Source organism: Pan paniscus, chromosome 7 (assembly GCF_029289425.2).
Source record: "Pan paniscus chromosome 7, NHGRI_mPanPan1-v2.0_pri, whole genome shotgun sequence".
Lineage (NCBI taxonomy): Eukaryota > Metazoa > Chordata > Mammalia > Primates > Hominidae > Pan > Pan paniscus.
Genome location: NC_073256.2, coordinates 16,548,220 through 16,566,162, shown reverse-complemented (window position 1 = coordinate 16,566,162; position 17,943 = coordinate 16,548,220). Strand labels below are relative to the sequence as shown.

The window sequence follows — 17,943 nt, the reverse complement described above, 5'->3', positions numbered from 1 at the left end:
CTGGGAAAGAGCCTGGTGATGCTGCGCTGGACACCGTAACACACCCTGTAGCTTAACAATGCACAGCCATCACTAATCAATAAACCAATTGTTTCCATAAACTAATGAGAATTCCTGACAAACAGCTTTCCATCAGCCTCCCTGACCCCCTTTCTGCTTTCCAAAATCACGCTGGAGGCGCTGCTCATCAGTGTGCGTTCAGGGCAGCCTGAATCCAGGCTCCTGGGCTGCAGGCCTCACACGTGACCCAAATAACCTTCTACATAGATTACTTTTACTCCAGCTTTTTCCTTTTAGGTCCACCTCACCAGCGCAACTCCAAGACGTAGGTACTGTTATTATTTTTCAATGGAGAAACCACTGGTTGGGAGACTTGAGACACTCACCAAAGGCTACAGCAGAGGGCAGCTGGCTGACGCGAAGGCTACAGCTGAGGGCGGGTGGCTGATGCGAGCACCCAGAGCCCAGCCCAGGCCCCGACGGCATGTCCTTGCCCTTCCACCCACCGGCCGGGAGACGGGGCAAGTGAGGTCATCGCTCCACGGGGAATATGTGGGGAGTCACAGGATCCACATCGGGTGCTCTTGCAGGTGAGCTTTCTGTGCAGCAAGACAGGGTCCGAGTGCTGGCCAGCGCACCCGTGAGGCGGGAGGTGCCCACCCTCTCCAGCCCAGCAGTGATTCCATAGGATGACAAAGGATGTTATCCTTGGAGGGAAAGCTGTCATATCCAAGTTAACGTCAGACAGATATGCTTGGACCACAACAGTGAATGTAGGGAATGACGCTCATGGGAGGAAACCTCAAAGACAAGCGCAGCAAACAACGGATAGTCCCCACACCGGACAGTCCCCACGTCGGACAGACCCCAAACCAGACAGCATCCACACCAGACAGTTTCCACACCGGACAGTCTCCACATCAGACAGCTTCCACACCAGACAGCTTCCACACTGGACAGCTTCCACACCGGACAGCATCCACACCAGACAGTCCCAACACTGGACAGCTTCCACACCGGACAGTCCCCATACAAGACAGCTTCCACAACAGACAGTCCCCACACTGGACAGCTTCCACACCGGACAGTCCCCATACCGGACAGCTTCCACACCAGACAGTCCCCATACCAGACAGCTTCCACACCAGACAGCTTCCACACCAGACAGCTTCCACACCGGACAGTCCCCACACCAGACAGCATCCACACCAGACAGCTTCCACACCGGACAGCTTCCACACCGGACAGTCCCCACACCAGACAGCTTCCACACCAGACAGCTTCCACACCAGACAGCTTCCACACTGGACAGCTTCCACACCGGACAGCATCCACACCAGACAGTCCCCACACCGGACAGCTTCCACACTGGACAGTCCCCATACCGGACAGCTTCCACACCGGACAGTCCCCATATCGGACAGCTTCCACACCGGACAGTCCCCACACCAGATAGCTTCCACACCAGACAGTCCCCATATTGGACAGCTTCCACACCAGACAGTCCCCATATCGGACAGCTTCCACACCACCAGACAGTCCCCATATCGGACAGCTTCCACACCGGACAGTCCCCACACCGGACAGCTTCCACACTGGACAGTCCCCACACCAGACAGCTTCCACAGCGGACAGTACCCACACCAGACAGCTTCCACACCAGACAATCCCCACACCAGACAGCTTCCACACCAGACAGCTTCCACAGCGGACAGTCCCCACACCAGACAGCTTCCACACCAGACAGCTTCCACAATGGACAGTCCCCACACCAGACAGCTTCCACACCAGACAGTCCCCACACCAGACAACTTCCACACCAGACAGCTTCCACAGCGGACAGTCCCCACACCGGACAGCTTCCACACCGGACAGTCCCCACACCAGACAGTTTCCACACCAGACAGTCCCCACACCAGACAGCTTCCACACCAGACAGCTTCCACAACGGACAGTCCCCACACCAGACAGCTTCCACACCAGACAGTCCCCACACCAGACAGCTTCCACAGCGGACAGTCCCCACACTGGACAGCTTCCACACCGGACAGTACCCACACTGGACAGCTTCCACACCGGACAGTCCCCACACCAGACAGTCCCCACACCAGACAGTCCCCACACCAGACAGCTTCCACACCGGACAGTCCCCACACCAGACAGTCCCTACACCAGACAGTCCCCACACCAGACAGTCCCCACACCGGACAGCTTCCACACCAGACAGCTTCCACACCGGACAGTCCCCACACCAGACTGTCCCCACACCGGACAGTCCCCACACCTGACAGCTTCCACACCGGACAGTCCCCACACGAGACAGTCCCCACACCAGACAGTTCCCACACCGGACAGTCCCCACAACAGACAGTCCCCACACCAGACTGTCCCCACACCAGACAGTCCCCACACCAGACAGCTTCCACACCAGACAGTACCCACAGCAGACAGTCCCTATACCAGACAGTCCCCACACCGGACAGTCCCCACATCAGACAGTCCCCACACCAGACTGTCCCCACACCGGACAGTCCCCACACCAGACAGCTTCCACACCAGACAGTACCCACAGCGGACAGTCCCCACACCAGACAGCTTCCACAGCAGACAGTCCCCACAGCAGACAATCCCCACACCAGACAGCTTCCACACCAGACAGTCCCCACAGCGGAAAGTCCCCACACCAGACAGCTTCCACACCAGACAGTCCCCATATCAGACAGCTTCCACACCAGACAGTCCCCATACCAGACAGCTTCCACACAGACAGTCCCCATACCAGACAGTTTCCACACCAGACAGTCCCCACACCAGACACTCCCCACACCAGACAGTTTCCACACCAGACAGTTTCCACACAGACAGTCCCCATACCAGACAGTTTCCACACCAGACAGTCCCCACACCAGACACTCCCCACACCAGACAGTCCCCATATCGGACAGCTTCCACACCAGACAGCTTCCACGCTGGACAGTCTCCACATCGGACGGCATCCACGCCAGATGGCCCCCACGCCAGAGAGTCCCCACGCCAGACAGCTTCCATGCCAGATGGCCCCCACACCAGACAGCCCCACACTGGATGGCCCCCACATCAAACACCTTCCACTCCAGACACCTTCCACGCTGGACAGTCTCCACACCAGACAGCTTCCATGCCAGACAGCATCCACACTGGACGGCATCCACGCCAGACAGCTTTCAAGCTGGATGGCCCCCACATCAGACAGCCCCCACGCCAGATGGCCCCCACGCCGGACGGCCCCCACGATGGACGGCCCCCACGCCAGATGGCATCAATGCTTCCGACAATCGGATCCCATGGACAGAGAGGACCACACTGGCTCTGAGATCCTGACAAAACCCAAAATGACCCTTTAGCCTCAGTCAAAAATATTCAGCCAACACCAACTGTGCTGAAGAGTGCGTGGCTCTTTGAAGGAATGAACACATGGGGTCTGAAGAGGGCTGCCTCCGGCGTGCACACAGCAGCAGGACCGGACACTGACTGCTGCCCTGAGTGCAGAGGAAGGGATGGCTTCTCCCCAGGCTGGGCGGGTGCCGGGTGGCTGTGGGAAGGAGAAGACTCCTTCATTCGTCAGCCTGGCCCGGATGACTCTGCAGCCTCAGAGACGGATGGAAGAAGAGTATGTTCCATGGCTGGAGCATCTCCCAACAAAGAAAATTAACAATGCTCCAACACAGCTATGAGTCCTCAAGAGTTTAGGTTGATGTCAACTTTCCCTGGGACGCTGGCACCAGGGCCAATGCCATCTCATGCATCAGGATCGCTGGAGATGGAGTCCAGGCCCGTTAGAGAAAGGAAGGCACCAGGCACCCCCCGGCACCCCCGGTGGGTCCCAGCCCAAGGTCTGTTCCTTCCACAGTGCACCAGGACCTCGGGGAACAAGACAGACAAAGACGCATCCACCATACAAAGAGGAGACAATGAATAAACGCCCTGAACTCTATGGAGGAGACAATGAATAAACCCCTTTGAACTCTGCAGTCCTGAGGGGAGACGGAGGAGGAAACTGTGAGCACCTGTGAGGAAACCTAGAGCACCTGTGAGAGTGAGGAGCAGCTTCCCCACGACCCCGAGTCCTCAACCACCTTGACTCACCGTGAGGCACGTGGTATCCCTCAGTTTCTCAACTGCTGAAGAAACAAAGGTCACAGATTCAGCTGCCCAACATTAGTAATACGACACAGCCGAGGAGCCAGGCAGCCGCGGGCTTCAGAGAAAATGAGCGCCTTCCCCTGGTGACCCACGCTCTGTTCACAAAGGTGGTGAGCAAGTGGCAGGGCCAGAAGCACACTCTTCCCCCTTCCCGCCCTAGACAAGGCCAGCTGTACGCCTGCCGCGTCTGTTCAAGAATGAACACCACACCAGCACGCTCTACCTAACAGCCACAAGGCTTTGTGTGTCTTCCGAGAATTCTGTTTCCTTAAGCCCTGTTGTTTACTCTCCATTTTTTAAACCACACTGTGTAAATCTCATTCATGCTATTTGTTTCTCTACAAAAATGCATGAAAATGAGTCAAATTGATTTCTCATTTTTCCACTGATAATCTTAGGACCAACGGAAAGATGAACAAGACTGGGCATTACTCTTTTATGCCTGGCCCTTTTTAAGGGTGACAGCTCACACTTCACCCAGCACCTACCATGGCGTCTGCCTGCATCAGCTCTGTAAGTCTGCAGGGCAGCCCTGTGCAGAAAGCATGCCCCCGACCGTCCTGCGGCTCCGCACAGCGCACAGCAGCCCCTGGCTCTACAGCTGGGAAGCAACTGTCAGATTCTGGCCCAGGCCTTGCCCTACCACTGGCCTCCTGACCCATACACAAGTCTCAGGCAGACTGTAAACTCCAAAAATTTCCTTCCAAATTAGTGTCCCTTAAAAACTGCATTCCTAAGAAGGAAAATTTCTATGAGGCTGTATCAGTCCACTTTCACGCTGCTGATAAAGATGTATCTGAGACTGGAAACAAAAAGAGCTTTAATTGGACTTATAGTTCCACATGGCTGGGGAGGCCTCAGAATCATTGTGGGAGGTGAAAGGCACTTCTTACATGGCGGCGGCAAGAGAAAATGAGGAAGAAGCGAAAGTGGAAACCCCTGATAAACCCATCAGATCTCGTGAGACTTATTCACTATCAGGAGACTATCACGGGAAAGACCAGCCCTGATGATTCGGTTACCTCCCCTTGGGTCCCTCCCACAACACATGGGAATTCTGGGAGATACAATTCAAGTTGAGATTTGGGTGGGGACACAGCCAAACCATATCAGGGGCTGACACAGAAACCACATCTTTGTTTCTGGACTCAGAGCTGCCTGTGCTCCCTACACAGCCCACGGCAGCATGCGCTTCTCCCCCCACAGCCTGCTCCCCCAACTCCGACCTGCTGTGAGAAGTATCTGTGTCCCTAGAACCTCCAGGCCACACAAAACATCCCACCCCCTGAAGCCCGGGGGTCTAGAGCCTGTCTTCTGTGTGCAGTCTTCCACCGGCGTCAGCCCACGTGGCTGGCAACTCCCCACAGGTGACTCACCTGGACCTCACCGGCATCGTTTTCAATGGTGGGGCTGGGCTGGGGCTCACTCTCCCTGCCCTGGTGCAGGTGAGATGGACCCTGGGGGCAAAGCAGAAGACTCCGCTTTCAAAACACTCTATCCCCAGGAGCGTGCAGCATGAGCTCATACCTGCCTGGGCTGCAGGCTTTGTTTCATGATTGCTGTCATTTTCCAATTTAAGCATCTTAATGAAAGATTTCATTGTGCATTTGGATTGTGGTTTTTTTTTTCTTTTTTTTTTCCACGACAGAGTCTTGCTCTGTCGCCCAGGCTGGAATGCAGTGGCACAATGTCGGCTCACTGCAAGCTCTGCCTCCCAGGTTCACGCCATTCTCCTGCCTCAGCCTCCCGAGTAGCTGGGACTTCAGGCGCCTGCCACCAGCCTGAAGGTGGCACCAGGCCCGGCTAATTTTTTGTATTTTTAATAGAGACGGGGTTTCACCATGTTGGCCAGGATGGTCTCGATCTCCTGAGCTCGTGATCTGCCCGCCTCGGCCTCCCAGAGTGCCGGGATTACAGGTGTGAGCCACGGCGCCTGGCCTGGATTGTGGTTTTAAACAAAAAGATGATGCATTCAGTCAGAGAGGGAGCCCAGAGACACCGAGGCTGAAGGACCGTTTCATGCCGTGTGCGTCAGGCTGCAGCCCCACCTTCTACAAGTGTTTACAGACAGCACAGCCACTGCGCTCCCTGACGCTGTTCAGCATGACTGTGGGGACACACCCGCACCTGTGCTGCAATTGTGCTGTCTGTGCCGTTCACCATGTGCCCAGGCCTGCAAAAGGAGGTCAGGGGAGCCCATCCAGCAGCAAGGTGGGAAGGACGCTGGCCGAAGACCCAGGGACGTTCCGCAGGCACCTTTCCACAGTCAGTGCTTCGGGACGGCATGAGCGTGCTAGCATGAGCTGTCATGCTGACTCTTGCGTGGGAGGAAGTCACCATGACCCAGGGCCTCTACCTGGGAAACAGCTGCAGGGGCGGCAGGGCTGGAGCCTGTTCCTGGAGCCTGTCTGCATCTGCCCCAGCCCAGCACTTCCCAGCCACATAGGCCCTTGACCTGCCTGTACCCCCACGGCCTCAGCTGCACAGGGACGGCACCGACTCACAGGGCTGCCGCGTGGTTTCAGAGATGCACCTGGGGCAGGGACAGGCTCTGTGCCTGTGAAGTGCCCCGCTCTTCACTTACTGCTCAGCCCTGTCCGGCACTCGGGCCTCGAGCACCCTGGGCCCCCTGGTCGGTTTCCTATCGTCCACTCCTCCGGCCTCCATGGCCCTGCAAAGGTGGGGGCGGCAGGCTGAACCACCCACATCCTGTGTCCGCGCCACAGACTGCACAAGCGTGGGATGTCCCAGTGCCTTGGCAGACACGGGCCGGGGGCCATCAGCGCCCAGCACTCCCCGACCGAGCCGAGCTCAGAGCGTTGTGGCAGACCCGCTTGGCAAATGATGCAGGGGCCATTTCCTCCATCCTCCCACCTGGGGGTGAAGTGGCCCCGCGGACAGACCCCGGGAGCTTGGGGCCGGGAGCCGGCTGCTGGGTGGCCGGTGTCCAAGGCTGCGCGGTCTCTGGACATCCCACCCCTGATGCACCACGGGAGCCAGGAAACCCCTGTGGCCCCGGCATTCTGCACCCGATCGATTTCACATTCATAAGGTTCCAACCCAAGACATAAATCCACGAGGGGGAAACGTAAAAGGACGCAAAGTCTACGGCAGGAGTCCTTCTGGAACGTCATGGTTAACTCAACCAAACACCGCAGCAAGCCAAACACGCCAGCCCTTTGCACTGAATGTTTCCAGAGGTCTGTGAGGACACTCAATGCTTACGGAAAGGGGATGGATGGACGGACAGAGGGAGGGAAGGAGGGAGGAAAGACCTTCTTCTCTAAGACTCGGGAGAACCCCACTGTCCTGGGTTTGTGTTTTGTGACCATCTGGATTTGGCCTCAGAGCGCAGCTGTGACTGAGCCTCAGGGCGCATGGCACCCAGCAGCCCCTCTCTCCAGGGTCCTCCCCGGGCCTGTGTCTCCACCTCTGCCACCTTCTCACCGTTACACTCTGCTCACCTCGGACTGAGACCATCTCCGTGGGATCTTCTCCCCTCCTCTGCACGCTCCCAGAAAAGAAAAAACAGTGAAAAGAGAAGCAAATGCATTCAGTCTCGCAAGGGCTTTATAACACAGTCAGTCACGAGCTAACCGGGTCAGAATCAACCCGCCCGGGCCCCAAGCAGGTGTGACCCTGTCTGCGCCACATGCTGGGGAGGGGACAAGCAGCCCCGGACCGGCCGCCGCAGTGTCCACTTGCCCAGGCAGAACTGTCCGTGCCATGAGAGTCCACCCCGATGGGTGAGGGTGGTGTCCAGACAGCTGCGTGCCCCAGGCCTCTGCAGTCGCTGCAGGCAGCCCAGCCCTGCTTACCCTTCCCCGGGAGGGCTGGAGCTGCATGTGTCTGCTTGTCTCCTCTCCTCTAGTGCCCCCAAGCAGGAGTGGTCATTGGGGGGCTCCCAGCAGCCCCGACACGGCTCCCCATCAATGCTGTGTGCCGTACACTTGGGGAGGGGTCATCGTCGCAATGGAGGCTGAGGTGCACAGTGCCAGCTAAGACTCCCTCCCAAGGAAGCAGCACAGGGAGCTGGGGATGGGGGTCAGCTGCCAGGAGGGCTTCCTAAAGAAGGCAGTGGGGCCGGGATCTGCAGAAAAGGAGACTGCTTGCTGCAAAGGGTTCAGGAAGCAAGCTGGGCTGGGCATGAGGGCAGCAGCGGCCTGGGGACTGCCCGGGGCCTGGCATGGACAGGGGGCTGACACAGGGTTGGGAAGAGACCAGAGAGGATGGCGAGCATCCTGGGGGTGGGGGCTTGGAGGCGGTAACAGGGCGCCAAAGAAGAGCGAGAGGCAGCCGTGAGGGCCATGGTTGGGGTGGATGTAGTGGCAGCGGCTGAAGGCCCCGGGCTGTAGCCTGCCCCTGTCTCTGCCCCTGCCTCTGCCTCTGCCTCTGTCTCTGTCTCTGCCTCTGCCTCTGTCTCTGTCTCTGCCTCTGTCTCTGTCTCTGCTCCTGTCTCTGCACCTGCCTCTGTCTCTGCCTGTCTCTGTCTCTCTCTGCCTCTGTCTCTGCCTGTCTCTGTCTCCCTCTGCCTCCCTCTGCTTCTGTCTCTGCCTCTGTCTCTGCTTCTGTCTCTGCCTGTCTCGCCCTCTGTCTTTGTCTCCCTCTGCATCCCTCTGCTTCTGCCTCTGCCTCTGTCTCTGCTTCTGTCTCTGCCTCCCTGCTTCTGTCTCTGCCTCTGTCTCTGCCTCTGTCTCTGCTTCTGTCTCTGCCTCTGCCTCTGTCTCTCTCTGCCTCTGTCTCTGCTTCTGTCTCTGCCTCTGCCTGTCTCTCTCTGCCTCTGTCTCTGTCTCTCTCTGCCTCTGTCTCTCTCTGTCTCTGCTTCTATCTCTGCCTCTGTCTCTCTCTGTCTGTCTCTGCCTCTGTCTCTGCTTCTATCTCTGCCTCTGTCTCTCTCTGTCTGTCTCTGCCTGTCTCTGCCTCTGTCTCTCTCTGCCTCTGTCTGTCTCTGCCTGTCTCTCTGCCTGTCTCTCTGCCTCTGTCTCTGTCTCTGTCTCTGCCTGTGTCTCTCTCTGCTTCTGTCTCTCCCTCTGCCTCTCTCTGCCTCTGTCTGTCTCTCTCTGCCTCTGCCTCTGCCTCTGTCTCTGTCTCTGCCTCTGTCTCTCTCTGCCTGTCTCTGTCTCTCTCTGTCTCTGTCTCTCTCTGTCTCTGTCTCTGCCTGTGTCTCTCTCTACCTCTGTCTCTGTCTCCCTCTGCCTCCCTCTGCTTGTCTCTGCCTCTGCCTCTGTCTCTGCCTCTGCCTCTGTCTCTGCCTCTGTCTCTGCCTCTGTCTCTGTCTCTGCCTCTGTCTCTCTCTCTGCTTCTGTCTCTCCCTGCCTCTGTCTCTGTCTCTCTCTGCCTCTGTCTCTGCCTCTGCCTCTGCCTGTCTCTGCCTCTGTCTGTCTGTGTCTCTCTCTGCCTGTCTCTGTCTCTCTCTGCCTGTCTCTGTCTCTCTCTGCCTCTGTCTCTGTCTCTGCCTGTCTCTGCCTCTGCCTGTCTCTGCATCTGCCTCTGTCTCTCTCTGCCTCTATCTCTGTCTGTCTCTGCTTCTGTCTCTGCCTCTGTCTCTGTCTCTGTCTCTCTCTGCCTGTCTCTGTCTCTCTCTGCCTCTGTCTCTGTCTCTGCCTGTCTCTGCCTCTGCCTGTCTCTGCATCTGCCTCTGTCTCTCTCTGCCTCTATCTCTGTCTCTGTCTCTGCTTCTGTCTCTGCCTCTGCCTCTGTCTCTCTCTGCCTCTGTCTCTGCCTCTGTCTCTGCCTCTGCCTCTGTCTCTCTCTGCCTGTCTCTGCCTGTCTCTGCCTCTGTCTCTGTCTCTCTGTCGCTGTCTCTCTCTGCCTCTGTCTCTGCTTCTGTCTCTGCTTCTGTCTCTGCATCTGTCTCTGCCTCTGTCTCTCTCTGTCCCTGCCTCTGTCTCTGCCTCTCTCTCTGCCTCTGTCCCTCTCTGCCTCTGTCTCTGCCTCTCTCTCTGCCTCTGTCTCTCTCTGCCTCTGTCTCTGTCTCTGCTTCTGTCTCTGCCTCTGTCTCTGCCTCTGCCTCTGTCTCTCTCTGCCTGTCTCTGTCTGCCTCTGTCTCTGTCTCTGCCTCTGTCTCTGCCTCTGTCTCTCTCTGTCTCTGCCTCTGTCTCTCTCTGTCTCTGCCTCTGCCTGTCTCTCTGCCTCTGTCTCTGTCTCTGCTTCTGTCTCTGCCTCTGTCTCTCTCTGCCTCTGTCTCTGCTTCTGTCTCTGCCTCTGTCTCTGCCTCTGTCTCTCTCTGCCTGTCTCTGTCTGCCTCTGTCTCTGTCTCTGCCTCTGTCTCTCTCTGCCTGTGTCTCTGTCTCTCTCTGCCTCTGTCTGTCTGTCTCTCTCTCCCTGTCTGTCTCTCTCTCTGCTTCTGTCTCTGCCTCTGTCTCTGTCTCTCTCTGCATGTCTCTGTCTCTCTCTGCCTCTGTCTCTGTCTCTCTCTGCTTCTGTCTCTGCCTCTGTCTCTGCCTCTGCCTCTCTCTGCCTGTCTCTGTCTCTCTCTGCCTCTGTCTCTGTCTCTGCTTCTGTCTCTCTCTGCCTGTCTCTGTCTCTCTCTCTGCTTCTGTCTCTGCCTCTGTCTCTGTCTCTCTCTCTGCCTCTGTCTCGGTCTCTGCTTCTGTCTCTCTGCCTCTGTCTCTGTCTCTGCTTCTGTCTCTCTCTGCCTCTGTCTCTGTCTGTGTCTCTCTCTGCCTGTGTCTCTGTCTCTCTCTGACTCTGTCTGTCTGTCTCTCTGCCTGTCTCTGTCTCTCTCTCTGCTTCTGTCTCTGCCTCTGTCTCTGTCTCTCTCTGCCTGTCTCTGTCTCTCTCTGCCTCTGTCTCTGTCTCTCTCTGCTTCTGTCTCTGCCTCTGTCTCTGCCTCTGTCTCTCTCTGCCTCTGTCTCTGCTTCTGTCTCTCTCTGCTTCTGTCTCTGCCTCTGTCTCTGTCTCTGTCTCTCTCTGCCTCTGTCTCGGTCTCTGCTTCTGTCTCTCTCTGCCTCTGTCTCTGTCTCTGCTTCTGTCTCTCTCTGCCTCTGTCTCTGTCTCTGTCTCTGCTTCTGTCTCTCTCTGCCTCTGTCTCTGTCTCTGCTTCTGTCTCTCTCTGCCTCTGTCTCTGTCTCTCTCTGCCTGTCTCTGCCTCTGTCTCTCTCTGCCTCTGTCTCTGCCTCTGTCTCTGCCTCTGTCTCTGCCTCTGTCTCTGCTTCTGCCTCTGTCTCTCTCTGTCTCTGCCTGTCTCTGCTTCTGTCTCTGTCTCTCTCTGTCTCTGCCTCTGTCTCTCTCTGTCTCTGCCTGTCTCTGCTTCTGTCTCTGTCTCTCTCTGTCTCTGCCTCTGTCTCTCTCTGTCTCTGCCTCTGTCTCTGTCTCTCTCTGCCTCTGTCTCTGTCTCTCTCTCTGCTTCTGTCTCTGTCTCTCTCTGTCTCTGCCTCTGTCTCTCTCTGTCTCTGCCTCTGTCTCTGTCTCTCTCTGTCTCTGCCTCTGTCTCTGTCTCTCTCTGCCTCTGTCTCTGTCTCTCTCTCTGCTTCTGTCTCTGCCTCTGTCTCTGCCTCTGCCTCTGTCTCTCTCTGCCTCTGTCTCTGTCTCTCTGCCTGTCTCTGTCTCTCTCTGCCTCTGTCTGTCTCTCTCTCTGCTTCTGTCTCTGCCTCTGTCTCTGTCTCTCTCTGCCTCTGTCTCAGTCTCTCTCTGTCTCTGTCTCTCTCTGTCTCTGCTTCTGTCTCTCTCTGCCTCTGTCTGTCTCTGCTTCTGTCTCTCTCTGCCTCTGTCTCTGTCTCTCTGCCTCTGTCTCTGTCTCTCTGCCTGTCTCTGTCTCCGCTTCTCTCTCTGCCTCTGCCTCTGTCTCTCTCTGCCTGTCTCTGTCTCCGCTTCTCTCTCTGCCTCTGCCTCTGTCTCTCTCTGCCTCTGTCTCTGTCTCTGCCTCTGCCTCTCTCTGCCTGTCTCTGCCTCTGTCGGTCTCTCTCTGTCTCTGTCTCTGCTTCTGTCTCTGCATGTCTCTGCCTCTGTCTCTCTCTGTCCCTGCCTCTGTCTCTGTCTCTGCCTCTGTCTCTCTCTGCCTCTGTCTCTGCCTCTGTCTCTCTCTCTCTCCCTCTGTCTCTGCCTCTGTCTCTGTCTCTCTCTGCCTGTCTCTGCCTCTGTCTCTCTCTGCCTCTGTCTCTGTCTCTCTCTGCCTCTGTCTCTGCCTCTGTCTCTGTCTCTGCTTCTGTCTCTGTCTCTGTCTCTGCCTCTGCCTGTCTCTCTCTGTCTCTGCCTCTGCCTCTGTCTCTCTCTGCCTCTGTCTCTGTCTCTGCCTCTCTCTGCCTCTGTCTCTGCCTCTGTCTCTCTCTCTCTGCCTCTGTCTGTGCCTCTGTCTCTGTCTCTCTCTGCCTCTGTCTCTGCCTCTGTCTCTGCCTCTGTCTCTGCTTCTGTCTCTGTCTCTCTCTGTCTCTGCCTCTGCCTCTGGCTCTGTCTCTGTCTCTCTCTGTCTCTGCCTCTGCCTCTGCCTCTGTCTCTCTCTCTGCCTCTGTCTGTGCCTCTGTCTGTCTCTCTCTCCCTCTGTCTGTCTGTCTCTGCCTGTCTCTCTCTCCCTCTGTCTCTGTCTCTCTCTGCCTCTGTCTCTGTCTCTGTCTCTCTCTGCCTCTGTCTCTGCCTCTGTCTCTGCCTCTGTCTCTGTCTCTGCCTCTGCCTCTGTCTCTCTCTGTCTCTGCCTCTGCCTCTGTCTCTCTCTGCCTCTGTCTCTGCCTCTCTCTCTGCCTCTGTCTCTGCCTCTGTCTCTACCTCTGTCTCTCTCTGCCTCTGCCTCTGTCTCTCTCTGCCTCTGTCTCTGTCTCTGCCTGTGTCTCTGCCTCTGCCTGTGTCTCTCTCTGCCTCTGTCTCTGTCTCTGCCTCTGTCTGCCTCTGTCTCTCTCTGTCTCTGCCTCTGCCTCTGTCTCTCTCTGCCTCTGTCTCTGTCTCTGTCTGTGTCTCTCTCTGCCTCTGTCTCTGCCTCTGTCTGCCTCTGTCTCTCTCTGTCTCTGCCTCTGCCTCTGTCTCTCTCTGTCTCTGCCTCTGCCTCTGTCTCTCTCTGCCTCTGTCTCTGCCTGTCTCTGCCTCTGTCTCTGTCTCTGTCTGCCTCTGTCTCCGTCTCTGCCTCTGCCTCTGTCTCTCTCTGCCTCTGTCTCTGTCTCTGTCTCTGCCTGTCTCTGTCTCTCTCCCTCTGTCTCTGTCTCTGCCTCTGCCTCTCTCTGCCTCTGTCTCTGTCTCTGTCTCTGCCTGTCTCTGTCTCTCTCTCCCTCTGTCTCTGCCTCTGTCTCTGCCTCTGCCTCTGTCTGCCTCTGTCTCTCTGTCTCTGCCTCTGCCTCTGTCTCTGTCTCTGTCTGCCTCTGTCTCTCTGTCTCTGCCTCTGCCTCTGTCTCTCTCTGTCTCTGCCTCTGCCTCTGTCTCTGTCTCTGCCTGTCTCTGTCTCTCTCTCCCTCTGTCTCTGCCTCTGTCTGCCTCTGTCTCTCTGTCTCTGCCTCTGCCTGTCTCTCTCTGTCTCTGCCTCTGCCTCTGTCTCTCTCTGCCTCTGTCTCTGCCTCTGTCTCTGTCTGTCTGCCTCTGTCTCTGTCTCTGCCTCTGCCTCTGCCTCTCTCTCTGCCTCTGTCTCTGTCTCTGTCTCTGCCTGTCTCTGTCTCTCTCTCCCTCTGTCTCTGTCTGTCTCTGCCTGTGTCTCTGCCTCTGCCTGTGTCTCTCTCTGCCTCTGTCTCTGCCTGTCTCTGTCTCTGCCTGTCTGCCTCTGTCTCTCTCTGTCTCTGCCTCTGCCTGTCTCTCTCTGCCTCTGTCTCTGCCTCTGCCTCTCTCTCTGCCTCTGTCTCTGCCTCTATCTCTCTCTGTCTCTGCCTCTGTCTCTGTCTCTCTCTGCCTCTGTCTCTGCCTCTGCCTGTCTCTCTCTGCCTCTGCCTGTCTCTCTCTGTCTCTGCCTCTGCCTCTGTCTCTCTCTGCCTCTGTCTCTGTCTCTGCCTGTGTCTCTGCCTCTGCCTGTGTCTCTCTGCCTCTGTCTCTGCCTCTGTCTCTCTCTGCCTCTGTCTCTGTCTCTGCCTGTGTCTCTGTCTCTGCCTGTGTCTCTCTCTGCCTCTGTCTCTGCCTCTGTCTCTGCCTCTGTATGCCTCTGTCTCTCTCTGTCTCTGCCTCTGCCTCTGTCTCTCTGTCTCTGCCTCTGTCTCTCTCTGCCTCTGTCTCTGTCTCTGTCTCTGCCTGTCTCTGTCTCTCTCTCCCTCTGTCTGTCTCTGCCTGTGTCTCTGCCTCTGCCTGTGTCTCTCTGTCTCTGCTTCTGCCTGTGTCTCTCTCTGCCTCTGTCTCTGCCTCTGTCTCTCTCTGCCTCTGTCTCTCTCTGTCTCTGCCTCTGCCTCTCTCTGCCTGTCTCTGTCTCTGTCTCTGCCTGTCTCTGTCTCTCTCCCTCTGTCTCTGTCTCTGCCTGTGTCTCTGCCTCTGCCTGTGTCTCTCTCTGCCTCTGTCTCTCTCCCTCTGTCTCTGTCTCTGCCTGTGTCTCTGCCTCTGCCTGTGTCTCTCTCTGCCTCTGTCTCTGCCTGTGTCTCTCTCTGTCTCTGCCTCTGCCTCTGTCTCTCTCTGCCTCTGTCTCTGCCTGTCTCTGTCTCTCTCTCCCTCTGTCTCTGTCTCTGTCTCTGCCTGTGTCTCTGCCTCTGCCTGTGTCTCTCTCTGCCTCTGTCTCTCTCCCTCTGTCTCTGTCTCTGCCTGTGTCTCTGCCTCTGCCTGTGTCTCTCTCTGCCTCTGTCTCTGCCTGTGTCTCTCTCTGTCTCTGCCTCTGCCTCTGTCTCTCTCTGCCTCTGTCTCTGCCTGTCTCTGTCTCTCTCTCCCTCTGTCTCTGTCTCTGTCTCTGCCTCTGCCTGTGTCTCTCTCTGTCTCTGCCTCTGCCTGTGTCTCTCTCTGCCTCTGTCTCTGCCTCTGTCTCTGTCTCTGCCTCTGTCTGTGCCTCTGTCTCTGTCTCTGCCTCTGTCTCTGCCTCTGCCTCTCTCTGTCCCTGCCTCTGCCTCTGTCTCTCTCTGTCTCTGCCTCTGTCTCTGTCTCTGTCTCTGCCTCTGCCTCTGTCTCTCTCTCCCTCTGTCTCTGTCTCTGCCTCTGCCTGTCTCTCTGTCCACAGCAAGGGCGGGTGCACATGACCCTCGACACAGCCTTGGACACAACGCGCCCCCCGCCACCGCAACTCCTCCGGGCATCTACGGACGCTCCATCCCTTGGAGCCCTTGGGAGACTCACTTGGAGCAGCGTGGTGATTCGACCGCAGCTGCCCCTCAGACAGGCACCAGCAGAGCGGGGCCACAGGACCCCCTGGGTGGACTCAACCACCCTTGACCCACCGCTGCTCCTCCAGCCCCACAGTCAGGAGGAAGCACCGCATTCCACAGACTCCTGTCCCCACACCCAGTCCCCACCGGCCACACCTACAGGCTCGGGCACCACCCTCCCCTCCTGCCAACGTGCTGGTTTCCACAGGCAGCTGCGGGAAGGGAGCCCGTCCAACTCCACCCGGCCATGTGTCACCCTCCAGGGCACTCCTGACCCAGGGCCACAGCCCCACAGGATCCCATGGTGAGAATGAGAAAAAGCTGCCTGTCATCGACGTGAAAGTCAACACACTGAAAAGTGACTCCATCAGGAGCACCCTGTGCAGGTGTCCAGGAGCGAGCAGTGCACGACCCGCACAGCAGTACATGAGCCGCAGCACAGGACTCTGCAGTGGGCGCTGACACCAGCAATCCCAGCAGCACGGAGCAGCCTTCGCGTCCCAACTCACTCACCACTCACTGTGCACGGCCCCTCCACGGCTGCCACTGTCCCTCCACGGCCGTCACACTGTTCCTCCACGGATGTCACACTGTCCCTCCACGAATGTCACACTGTCCCTCCATGGCCATCACACTGTCCCTCCACGGATGTCACACTGTCCCTCCATGGCCGTCACACTGTCCCTCCACAGATGAAACACTGTCCCTCCACGGCCGTCACACTGTCCCTCCACGTATGACACACTGTCCCTCCACGGCCGTCAAACTGTCCCTCCACGGATGTCACACTGTCCCTCCATGGCCGTCACACTGTCCCTCCACGGATGACACACTGTCCCTCCACGGCCGTCACACTTTCCCTCCACGGATGTCACACTGTCCCTCCATGGCCGTCACACTGTCCCTCCACGGATGTCACACTGTCTCTCCACAGCCATCACACACTGTCCCTCCACGGCTGCCACTGTCCCTCCATGGATGTCACACTGTCCCTCCATGGCCGTCACACTGTCCCTCTATGGCTGCCACTGTCCCTCCATGGATGTCACACTGTCCCTCCATGGCCGTCACACTGTCCCTCTATGGCTGCCACTGTCCCTCCACGGATGTCACACTGTCCCTCCACGGCTGCCACACACTGTCCCTCCATGGATGTCCATCACCCTGTCTGCTACAGCTCTCTGTCACATGGCCCCTCCGTGGCTCTCCCACACTGTCCCTCCATGGGTCTGGCCCATGGCCCTTCCAGCCGCTCTGACACACGGAGCCTCCAAGGCTTCTTCCCATGCAGTTCCCCCGCTGCCCTGGCATTCACCAGTCCCCTCTTGCCTTCGGCCCTCCAGCCCTGGCCGACCTGCTGTTCCTGGACATGCTGGGTGCACCACCTCAGGGCCGCACAGACACTGTTCCTCCCACTGGGAATGGGCTTCTGTGGACGTGGGCTCAGCTCATCTCTCGGCTCCATTGGCATTTCAGGCAATGACCCCATTCTCTTGGCGCCTCGCCTGCCATGGCTCCTATTCAATTTCAAATCCCTCCTCTCCGCACCTTGTAGCCCCGTGTATGCCTTATTTTTCCACCTTGTAGCCCCATGTATGCCTTATCTTTCCACAGCTTTTCATCATATTACTTTACTTTTTAAATCATCTTTCCTGAACACAAGGATGCCAGCCCCCCAGGGCAAGCACATGGTCTCTGCGGTTCACACCCTGCCTTGGGGCGTGAGAGCACTTAGTACTTAGCACGTAGCGGTATTCATGAAACACCTGTCTCTTAATAGGTCATTTCCAGATTTGCCGGTGCTTGTCATATGGCCGCAGGTAGATTTTCTTCATGTGCAAAGGTTGTTTCTTTTTATAGAAGTTAAATCAAGTATAAAAACTTGATTCAAAAAACACATAAGCACAAAAGGGCACTAAACCTAAGCCAATAGAGAAAGGCCTCAAGGGACCAAGAAGGTGCTCGCAGGTGTTTGCACGGCCCCCGGAGGCTCCTGGCAGCCTGGATGCTGGACAGAAGCCACGCCCAGGAGTCAAGCGCCCACCAAGGACAGCCGCCTGGGCCCCACGGGAAATGAGCCGCCTGAGCCCCACGGGAAATGAGCCGCCTGCCACGCATGCCTGCGGATTGCAGTGGAAATCTCCCAGGATTACAGGTGCGCGCACACAGCCTCCCTCCCTTGCCTTCGTCTGATACTCCTCTTGTCACCAGGAGTCCTTGCCCTCTGGGGCCGTCTGCTCCTGCAGACAGAACGGAGCGGGGAAGTGGCTCTTTAGAGCAAGCGGGAGCTGCCTCCAAACTGCAGCCCTCTGACGGTTGGCAGAGACCACTTCGGAGCCTGCACACTGGAGAACCTAACCCTCTCCTTCTTGCTACCACTACCTATGACTCGCTCCCCAGATATTTTCATCAGCTGGCAAAATGCTGCACCTTTCATTCCTTCCTATTAAATCACGGAGAAACCTGCATGTCTAAACGCCATTCCAGGAGCAGGGTGCCTGCCGCCGTCCCAGCAGCCTCCCCGGGCCTCGCTGCGCGTTCTTCCTCCGCAGACCCCGGATTCGGGACCACGAATGGA

General features: G+C 57.3%; 1 protein-coding gene across 2 annotated transcripts in view; it reads right to left on the bottom strand.

Moving 5' to 3' along the window:
• ARHGEF10 (Rho guanine nucleotide exchange factor 10) overlaps positions 1 to 17,943 on the bottom strand; it is a 159,794-nt gene that overhangs the window by 136,096 nt on the left and 5,755 nt on the right. The window lies entirely within an intron of this gene.